The sequence below is a fragment of the Spermophilus citellus genome, assembly GCF_964194105.1.
Source record: "Spermophilus citellus genome assembly, chromosome: 9".
In the NCBI taxonomy this organism is placed as follows: Eukaryota; Metazoa; Chordata; class Mammalia; order Rodentia; family Sciuridae; genus Spermophilus; species Spermophilus citellus.
The window spans coordinates 119145814-119157743 of record NC_138191.1 but is presented as its reverse complement, the minus strand read 5'-3'; positions in this window follow the sequence as shown (position 1 = coordinate 119157743).

Below are 11930 nucleotides of genomic sequence, written 5' to 3'. Positions count from 1 at the left end.
CCAAAGATGTGGGAGAAGATAACTCTAAGAGCTAACAGAAAACCAATCAAACAATTCCCTATCAGCTCATCTACCTGACCTCCATTCTCATTTCTCTCCTCCCTCACAAGGAGGGAGGTTCTGCCATCTCTGCCAGCCTTATCTGTTAGCGGGTTTCCATTAGGTTTCTGTAGAAGTCTCAAATTTCTGGATATTTCACTCTGTTTACTCTTCTCTGCTTCCTAACAGGGTTCTATCTCATATTCTGCTTTAAGACATGCATTTTTTTTTAAAGAGAGATTAGAGAGAGAGAGAGAATTTTTTTTTAATATTTATTTTGTCATTTTCGGTGGACACATCTTTATTTGTATGTGGTGCTGAGGATGGAACCCGGGCCGCATGCATGCCAGGTGAGTGCGCTACTGCTTGAGCCACATCCCCAGCCCCTCTGCTTTTTAAATTTACTGATACTTATTGTGTATCAAATTCTATGCTTAGAATTGCAGTAACTTTCCAATTTTTCAAAATGGGGAAAGTAACTTTCATGCACATTAGAATGTCCTCCTAAAATGTTAAATTTTCTTACAATGAGCATGTAATGCCCTTGTAACCAGAAAAAGACTATACTTTTTTTTCCCATTATTTTAACCAATTTTACTGCTGTGTTTTGGGTGGGCTTGAGTGTGGCCCGCAAAAGTTCATGTGCTGGAAGGTTGGTGTGGTGTGGTGGTATTGGGAAGTGGTGGAACTTTTGAGTGGTGGGGCCTAGTGGAAGATGCTTATGTCACTTGGAGTACTGCCAATGGAAGGGGTTAACATAGTTACCATGGGCCCTGGATAATTCCTCTGAAAGAAAGCTGTTATAAAATAAGAACAAACCTGGTCCTTGAATCTCTCTGGTTTTCTGTCTCACCATGTAATCTCTCCCTCTCTCATGCATTCACACTGTGTTGCCATCTACCATATTGTGATGCAATCAAAGGGGGCCCTCACCAGATGCCAAACAGATAAGATCTCCTGATCTTGAACTTTCAACTTCCAAAACTGTGAGTTTAGGGGCTGGGATTGTGGCTCAGCAGTAGAGTGCTCGCCTAGCATGGGTGGGACCCAGGTTAGATTCTCAGCACCACATAAAAACAAAGGTTTTGTGTTGTGTCCATCTACACCTAAAAAAAAAAAAATATATATATATATATATATACACACACACACACACACACACACACACACACACACACATATATATATATATATATTTTTAAACCTCTTTTATTTATAAAGTACCCAGACTTGAGTATTTTGTTATAGCAGCAGACAATGGACTAAGACATATATTTATCTAAATGCAAAGTGCGTGAATTTAAAGTATAGCTTGATGATTTTTTGGAAAATATACACACCTGAGTACCCACTACAACAAGCAAGATTTAGAATATTCCCATTTTTACAAAAAGTTCCCTCACGTCCCTCTGCAATCAATCCTCTCATTTCACCCATCACAAGCACAGATCTGATTTCTCTGACTTTACATTCATTTTGTCGGTTCCAGAACACCATATAAATGAAATCACAAATTACACATTCTTTTGACTTCCTCCATTTAAATTATTTTTAGATTTATCTATCTTTTTATGTACATCAGTACATAAAATTTTTATTGCTGAGTAGAATTCCATTGTAGAAATATCACAATTTGTCTATCCCTTCACCTGTTATAGACATTTGAGTTGTTTCAGCTTTTTAACACACTCATCAAAAATGTGGAAAACAGGGCTGGGAGTATCACTAGAACATATGTTTAGCATGCCTGAGGACTTGGCTTAAATCTCCACCACCAAATAAATACATAAAAATTGGAAAAAAAAAAGAGACAAATGGAGAGAAAATAATCTCTAGTCCCATTAATCAAAGACAATTACTGCCAGAATTAGAGTGTCTGGTTTTTCTTCCTCTGTGTACAGACATTTTTCAGATTCTGTATTTAAAACACATTACAGCCCGGTGTGGTGGCTTGGGAGGCTGAGACAGGAAGATCTCGAGTTCAAGCCAGCGTCAACAGCTTAGCAAGACTTTAAGCAACTTAGCGAGATCCTGTCTCAAAATAATATTTTTGAAAAGGTCTAGGGACATGGCTTAGTGGTTAAGCACCCCTGTGTTCAATGCCAAGTACCAAATAAATAAATAAATACATTATACATGAGATTTTATAACTGGCTTTATTGGTTAATATTATATCATAAATATTTTCCATATAATTTCTTCTGTAACCATTTTTAATAGTATATGACATTTTATTACTAAGATGTGAACTAGATTTTATTACTAAGATGTGAACCCTGTCAATTCAGAGATTTAGGTTGTCTACTACTTTTTTTTTTGGCAGTGGTGGGTGGGGACCCAAGCTAAGGTCTCACACATGCTAGGCAAATGCTTAACCACTGAGCTACATTCCCAGCCCTAGCTTATCCTTGTATTCCTTCCTAATGATGCTTAGTCTATAACAGGCACACAATAAATATTGACAGTATTGTATGCCACAATTTACCTTGCTATATCTGTACAAAGAACTAGCCAATTCTCTTTATCATTTCCTTTTCATTAGTTCCTTGTTAAATGCTTATAGCCTGCCTCCTCAACCACATTGCTTGAAAGCAGCGTCTAAGAACACCTACCATGTGCCAAGCACAGCAAGTATCAATAATGCGCTTAGAATAAATTTTGACAAGTAGATAATCTCCCTGTTTTATAAATTTGAGAAACAAACTCAAGCCAGGTGCGATGGCACATGCCTGTAATCCCAGTGGCTCCTGTGGGCTGAGACAGGAGGATCTTGAGTTCAAAGCCAGCCTCAGTAATTTAGCCAGGTGCTTAGCAACTCAGTGAGACCCTGTCTCTAAATAAAATACAGAATAGGGCTGGGGATATGGCTCAGTGGTTGAGTGCCCCGAGTTCAATCCCCAGTACCCATGAGAAAGAAAGAAAGGAAGGAAGGAAGGAAGGAAGGAAGGAAGGAAGGAAGGAAGGAAGGAAGGAAGGAAGGAAGGAAGTCAGAGAAATTAAACTGGCTCAAGTTCATGTCACCAGTATGTAGTAGAGTTCAAATGTTAAAAAATTCATATGTAAGACTCCAAATCCCACAATAATTTTGGGAATAGTTAAAATTGCCTTTTGCCTTGCTATATGCCAGGTGCATCAGACAATTCTCATATCAATAACAAGAGGAAACACTGATATTCTCCCCATTGGGGACATGACAGAGAAGGGAAGTAAAATGCCCAAGTTTTCATGGCTGGATAGAATTCTAACCAAAGAACCCTGACTCCAAGGCCCATCTTAAACCCTAACTGCTAAACCCTTCTGCTTCTCCACAAAGTCTTCTTGAATTTTTCTCTCTTCTGGACTATGCGAAGAGTCTCCCCCAGAAAATGTGTGAGTCGATGTTATAGATAATGCCATATGATGACCCTTTTGATCTAAAGAAGGGGTTAATAGCAATGAGGTCTTAAGGAACCAAAAACAAACCCTTTTACTTCCAAATATTGCATACTGTAGCAGATTCACAGTCGGGCAGATATGAGGTTGGGAAAACATCACCTGTCTCTGAGGGCTGGTAGGAGGAGTAAATGAGTGATATAGATTCACAGAAAGTGCTTACTCCAGAGCCTTGCACCCAAGAAGTGTTCACTAAAGGGGAGCTATCAAAGAGCCTCCATCCAGGAAATCTGAGATTCAGTGGGTTAATTATCCTCAGACAGAAAATGGCACTGACTTCCCCAGACAGCCTGGGAGGGTAGAAACCCAAACAATCAGTTACAGTTCAGCTAAGACAGAGCTAATCTTTAATCTTTTATGGATGTATGTAATACATTAACTGTTAAAGCCTGTCCCCTCGAGGCAGTTCAACACCTGGTCAACAGAGGCTGGAGCTGAGTTGGCTGGGCTAAGTAGAAAGGAGCAAGTAAATAGGCCAATTACCCTTCTGCAACAGACTTTCCTAGGTCCCCACCTTGAGATTAAATGCTCATGCTGCCTGTCATCCAGGGGGTGGGGATGGGAGGTGAGCTCTTGAGTCAGCACCCAGTGAAGAGCGCAAAATGACCTGACATGTTTTACCTGTCTCCCAGCAAACCAAACTTCTTAAGGACAAGAATTGGACCATTTATTATTTGTCATTGGGTGTTTACTGTTGGTAGTTGCTATTAATAACACGGAAAAAAATCCCAAGGTGCAGAATGACTAAGGCTATGAATTATAAAGTCATAAAGTTCAACTCCTTATTTTCTCAATTCTAAGATGCATTTTTAACCGGCTTCCACTTATAATACACGCTTGGAGGCATTTCTCGATTGCCTGAAACTCTGCCCTTAAAATAACTATTGTAGCTTAGAGTGCATGTAAGTAACAAGGAAATGTAATAGTTCAAAATTCCAGTCTGGGCAAGAATTCTTTCTACCAGTTTCTACCAGTTTCTACCAGTTTCAATATTTCCAAAGACAGGGGTTCACTCCCGCCCCCACCCCACCTTGCAGAAGTGGGTATTGAACCCAGGGTCTGGCACATGCTAGGCAAGTGTTCTACAACTGAGATATATCCCAGACCTTTTTATTTTAAGATAGAGTCTTGCTGAGTTGCACAGGCTGGCCTTGAATTTGCAATCCTCTGTCTCTGGCTCCTGAGTAGCTGGGATTACAGGTACAGGTGTGTGTCATAGTGACAAATTGGGAGTTTACCACCCCCCCCCCCGCCCCACCCCAGTTCAGGAGATTGAGCCCAGGGGCAGTCCTACCATGAACTACATCTCCAGCCCTTTTTAATCTTTTTATATTAAGTTGAACACGCTGGCCTCAAATTTGCAACCTTCTTGCCTCAGCCTCCCAAGTCACTAGGATCATAGGTGGGCAACATGGCACCCAGCTAGGAGTTTGCTTCTTACCTAGTACCTTTTCCGTGACTGGACATCATCATTGTAATTGGTAGTTCCTTGTATAAAGCTGAAATCAGTCTCCCTGTCGTTTCCACCCAGAAATTCCACTCCTGTCCTTTGAAACTACACAAAATTAAAATTTTCTTAGGATGCTTTTATGAATTGAACACTTGTGTCTCCCCAAAATTCATTTGTTTAATCTTTTTATTTTATTTATTTTTTAAGAAGTAAGTGGACACAATACCTTCATTTTTATTTGTTTATTTTTATGTGGTGCTGAGGATTGAACCCAGGGCTTCACATGTATTAGATGAGTGCTCTACCACTGAGCCATAATCCCAGCCCTCATTTGTTGAATCTTTTTTTTAAAATGGCAATTCATATATATATATATATATATATATATATATATATATATATATATATATATTTTTTTTTTTAAAGATGTTTATGGATATTTATTTTTATTTATCTATTTAAATGCGGTGCTGAGAATCAAACCCAGGGCCTCACACATGCCAGGCAAGTGCTCTACCACTGAGCTACAACTCCAGCCCCATTTGTTGAATCTTAATCCCCAGTGTGATATGGGGCCTTCAGGAGGTAATTAGTTCATAAGGGTAGAGCCCTCATGAATGGGATTAGTGTCTTTATTATAAGAAACACAAGAGGGATTATATTTTTCTCACGGATATGTATGAACACAAGAAGACAGTGGTCTGCAATCCAGGAAAAATTCCCCCACCAGATATTGGACAAATTAGGACCTTGATCTTGGACTTTCCAACCTCCAGAACAGTGAGAAATAGTTTGTGTTTAAGCCACCTAATTTATGATGATTTGTGATAGCAGTTGGAAGACAAGAAAGTCTTAGGAAAATAAATCTGTGATAGACAGCTCTGGGCTTTAATTCTGACTCTGACACTTACTAGCAGGACCTGTAAAATGTGCTAAACATTTCATTATTGAGAGGTTTGGGGGACATGGTACAGGGAATTGAACCCAGGGATGATTTACCACTGAGGTAAATCCCCATTTCCTTTTGAGACAGAAATAAATAAATAAATAAAATAAAGACAGTTTCTCTGAGTTGTTTAGGACCTCCTCAAGTTCCTGAGACTGACCTCAAATTTACAATACTCCTGCCTCAGCCTCCAGAATCAATGAGATTACAGATTCAACATGTACCTGTAATGAGTAATATGAGATTTATTTATTTATTTATTTATTTATTTATTTATTTATTGGTTGCTCAAAACATTACAATGATCTTGACATATCGTATATCATACATTTGATTCAAATGGGGTATGACTTCTTAATACGAGATTTAAATGAGAAAAAAAATGCATAAAGTACCTGGCACCTGATGCTCAATCAATGTAAGATACTCATCTCTTTCTCGCTCCTCAACTCCTTGGGCTTCGTCATTTTTATGTGCTGGAAGACAAATGCTGTGACTCACCCTTCCCCAGTCTTTTCCAAGTTAAACATTCCCCAGTTCCTAAACCATTCTTCTAATAATAACTCTGATTCATTGCATACCAACATTATACAGTATATGACAGGCACTACTGAAGAACTAAGAAGTTAAATTACAGGCCTATGGCCATCTAAGCATTCACCCCAATTCAAGCTCAGATCTGTCTGGCTCTAGAGCCACAATTTTTTTTCTTTCTTCTTTTGGGGGAGTACTGGGGATTGAACTCAGGGGCACTTAACCACTGAGCCACATTCCCAGCCCTATTTTGTAGTTTATTTAATAGAGACAGGGTCTCATTGAGTTGTTTACTGCCTCGCTGTTGCTGAGGCTGGCTTTGAACTTGTGATCCTTCTGTCTCAGCATCCCAAGCCACTGGGATTACAGGTGTGTACCACCCCACCCAGCTAGAGCCACACTTTCTAATCTAGATTGTGTAGCAATACTATCCCATAGATATTTCATATGAGTCATGTATTTTTAAATACATGAAACTACATTTTAAAAAGTAAATTTAATAAAATATTTTTACTTACACCAAAATAGTAGCATTTCAATATATACTCCATATAAAAATTATTGGGACATTTAATATTTTTTTCACACCATCTTCAACATCTAGGGTGCATCCTATACCCATGGCATATCTTAATTTGAACTAGCCAAAGATGACTCTTGGGTACCATGTAAGATAGCACATATCCTGAGAAAAGCAAAATCCAGTCTGGAATTTAAGGGCTTGGATTTTACTGCATCCAGTGCTGACTACATGTATGAGACCAAGAAGAATGTTTAATAACTCTTCTGCTAAACTTTGTCCCTAGAATCATTTTTCTCAGCAAATACAGTGTTTATGAAGCGCCGGTACTGCACCAGGCATCATTCTAGGTGCTGGGGATGCTGTAGTGAATAAAATAAAGCAAAGGCCTGCATACATGGAGTTTTTCATCTTAATGGGATGAGAAAAAAACATTGGAAAATTGGTGATGAATCACCTGGTCAAATGTGCCATGAAGCTGGGCATGGTTGTGCAGGTCTTTAAGCCCAGTGGCTCAGAAGACTGAGGTAGGAGGACCTTGAGTTCGAAGCCAGCCTCACCAATTTAGCAAGGCCCTAAGAACTCAGTGAGACCATTTCTAAATAAAATACAAAAAAAAAAAAAAAAAAAAGGGCTGGGGCAGGGGCTAGGATTGTGGCTCAGTGGTAGACGGCTCACCTAGCATGTGCAAAGTGCTGGGTTCGATCCCCAGCATCACATAAAAATAAATAAATAAAATAAAGGTATTGTGTCCAACTACAACTAAAAAAACAAAAAAACAAAACACACACACACACACACACACACACAAAAAGAAAACCCCCCGATGGCAATGTGGCTCAGTGGTTAAGCATCCCTGGGTTCAATTCTTGGTAACAACAACAAAAAAGTGCTATGAAGAAAAGTATAGCAGGCTATGGGAGCAGGACAGATAATGGACTGCAATCTTATTTATTTTGAGATGGAGTCTTTAAAAAAAAAAAAAAATATATATATATATATATATATATATATATATATATATATATTAGTTGTAGTTGAACACGATACCTTTATTTTATTTATTTACTTTTATGTGGTGCTGATGATCGAACCCAGGGCCTCACACATGCTAGGCGAGCATTCTGCCACTACTCCATCTTGAGATGGAGTCTTGCTATGTTGCTCAGGCTGATCTTGAACATCTGGTTTTGAGTGATCCTCCTGCCTCAGTCTCCCAAGTTGCTGGGATTATAGGTGTGTACCCCCACACCCAACAGGGAAGACCTCTCTAACAAAGGGATATTTGAGACATGAAGAAGCAACAGAGTGAAACTTGAAATTCATTGAGGAACCAGAGTTCTGGGAATACTACAATTACAAAGACTTAAGATGGAAGCGTGCTTGACATGGCCAAGTTAGAGCAATAAGAACAGTATGGCTGGAGGGCAGGGTGGCACGGAGGGGGATGTTAGACATACTTGGTCAGAGAGGTGATGGGATGGATGTTGGCAGACCATAGAAGCATAAAGACTTCTGCTTTTACTCTGAGTAGAGGAATCAGACATGAACTGATGAGGATTTGAGAGATAATGAGATTGAAAAATGATGGCTATACTTTTTTTTTTGTAGGGCTATCTATATAGAAAGTAGTTAATAAATGTCAGTTACTCATGGAGACTTATATGGAGTTTGTAACACTAAGGTTGGGAGCCTAACACTGAGCTTAATAGGGCAGTAGATCTATCTTAGTTTTTGATAGACCAGTCTAGAAATCCGACAAAGGAAGCATGTATGGGTATGTGTGGGTTGCAATCCATGTGATTAGTCAGCTGTGCTGATGAAGACTGGCCAAATACTGGTCCTACTCCTTTTACCATTGGCTGGGAAATGTTGAATATATGGACTTTTATCCTTTTTACTGCCAACTAATTGCAATAACTGAGAAAATTTACAATGGAAAAAGGGCCCATGAATTCATAAAGAAGCATATAAAAAGACAGGTTTGGTGTCAAATATAACTGACTTTGTGAATTCTGACATTGGCTGTGTGGCCCTAGACAAGTTACTCACCCTTTGGAACCTCTTTTTCCACTTCTGTAAAGTACAGACAATTATATGTTCCTATTTTTTAAAAAATTGAACTTAGCTTTACCACTGAGTTATATCCACAGCCCTTTAATTTTTTTTTCAATTGTAGGTGGACACAATACCTTTGTGTTTTTGATTTATTTTTATGTGTGCTGGGGATGGAACCCAGTGCCTCACACATGCTAGCTAAGTGCTCTACCACTGAGCCACAACCCCAGTGCCCCCAGCCCTTTTTTAAAATTTTGAGATATGGTCTAAATTGCTTAGGGACTTGCTAAATTTCCCAGTCTACTTTCAAAATTGGGATCCTCCTGCCTCAGCCTTCAAATTGCTGGAATTACAGGCATGTACCACCACACCAGAAATATGTCCCTTTAGTAGTATTTGGTTTGAAGCAGCTATTTAATGATTAGTAACTATTCTGGTGTGTTAAACAAGATTTTTAACATCTACTACATCTGAATCACATAAAGAAAATACATGGGGCTTGAGGTGTTGTTCAGTGGTAGAGCACTTGGCTAGCAGAATTGAGGTACTGGGTTCAACTTCCAGTAACACACACACACAATAATAATAATAATAATAAAATACATACAATAAACCATGATTCTTTCCTCCACAATGTTTACATTCTATCCAGGGAGATGAGTCAGGCATAAAATATGTTCAATAAGATACAATGTTATCGGGCTTCGGTGGTAGCTCAGAAGAAGAGTAGTTTGTTTGCACAGTGAGGCAATAGGTTCCATCCTTAACACCACATAAAAATAAAATAAAGGTATTGTGCCCATCTACAACTAAAAAAATACTTTAAAAAGATACAATGTTATTATTCAAATGAGGGATATAAAACTAATATTAGCAACCATTTATTGAGTGCTTACAATAAGTTAGGCAGTATACTAAGTGCTTTATAATCCTCTCATTTAATTTGGCAACCTTCCTCTTATTTTTTTCTAAGGCCTTACCACACTGAATGTGCCTGATCTCAAAAGCTAAGAGGGTCAGCCTTGGCTCGTACTTTCGTAGAAGAACGTATAGGTATGGTGGTGACACACCTGTAGTTCCAGCAGTGGGGAAGCTGAGAGGATCACTTGAGTCCTGCAGTTGGAGAGCAGCTTGGGCAACAATGAGATACTAGGTTTCAAAACCAAAAATTCTATTATTATCTCTTTATAAAAGAGGAAGCTGAGGCTCAGAAAGGGGAAATGAATTGCCCAAGGTTGCACAGGTGGGTGGGGCAGAGCACAGGGGTGAACCCCATTCTAAGCTCTAGGATTTATATCCTTATGAATGTAACCAATTCCTATAATTTAGGTATTGTCTAGGTTTAACCATATTGTTCACACATTTCCTATCTATCCTTTTTTTTTAAGTACTACCAAAGCTATTCAAGGTAGGAATCTAGACACAGGTGACTATCCTCTCTTTTCTCTCTGGTTAGTCATTAAATCATTCTCTAATTTACATTTCGAAATCTTTCTCTCATAGTTATCTCAGCCAGAGTGAATCACAGCTCTCCAGGCTGTCTTCCTAAGTTTTTCCCCACATTGCAGCTAAGATGATCTTTTTATTTTTATTTTATTTTTTATATTTATTTTTTAATTGTAGTTGGACACAATACCTTTATTTTATTCACTTTTATGTGGCGCTTAGGATTGACCCAGAGCCTCGCACGTGCTAGGTGAGTGCTCTACTACTGAGCCATAACCCCAGCCCTTCATTTTTATTCTTAAATTTTTGTTTTTGTTTATTAGTATTGATCCCAGAGTGTGAGCCAGATTCCCCAGCTCCTCCCCCCATTTTGAGACAGGATCTCGCTGAGTTGCTTAGGGCCATGATAAGTTGCTGAGGCTGGCTTTGAACTTGGGATCCTCCTGCTTCAGCCTCCCAAGTTGCTGGCATTACAGTCATGTACCACTGCACCTGGCTAAGGTGATTTTATATATATATTTGTAGACAGACAACAATAACTTTATTTATTTTATGTGGTGCTGAGGATCAAATCCAATGCTTCACATATGCTAGGCAAATACTCTACCAACTGAGCTACAACCCCAGCCCCAAAGGTGATCTTTTTAAAGCTCACATCTGATCTTTAGTTTGGTATGTAAAGTCCTCCAAGATCTGGACCTTATTCCTCTTCCATTTCTTTTTTTTTTAATATTTCTTTTTTTGGTTGTTGATGGGTCTTTAATAGTGTATTCGGTGCTGAGACTCGAACCCAGTGCCTCACGTATGCTAGGCAAGCGTGTTACCACTGAGCCATACTTCCTCTTCCATTTCTTACTCCTTCTTACCTCAGATTCTACAGCCTAATTCTACTTAATTTGGTGTCATCTGGTAATGCTGTTTCCATCACCTGCAATTTCCTTTCTTCCCTTTTAATCTAGTTAACACTTGTTATGACACCATCAAGTTACTTTGTGCATTAATGACCTTTTCCAGGAAGACTTCCCTGATGCCCTCAGGATGGCTGAAGTGTCCTACTTGCTTCCAAAACAGCTGGCCTGTTTATATCTCATTACCCAATTGTATCAAATCACATGGTACTGTTTCCTTAGTTTAACTCTGCTTCCTACTAACCTGCTGATCAACTCTTTTGAATGCATAGTTGGAGTCCACACTTAAAATGAACATCTGACTTTTCAAAGTCAACTGTGTCCAGTTTAAAAAAAAAAAAAAAAGAATCCTGGCAGGTGATGAATCAGGTCTATAATGACAGATTCTGGAGATGGAGGCAGAAGGACAGCAAGTTTGAGGTCAGCCTCAGCAATTTAGTGGGACCCTGTCTCATAATAAAAAATAAAAGGTGAAGGGTTGTAATCAGCTGAAAAGATAAGAGCTCACGCCTGTAATCCCCACAACTCTGGAGGTTGAAGCAGGAGGATCACAAATTCAAGGCCAGTCTCAGCAACACAGTGGAGGTCCTGAGCAAT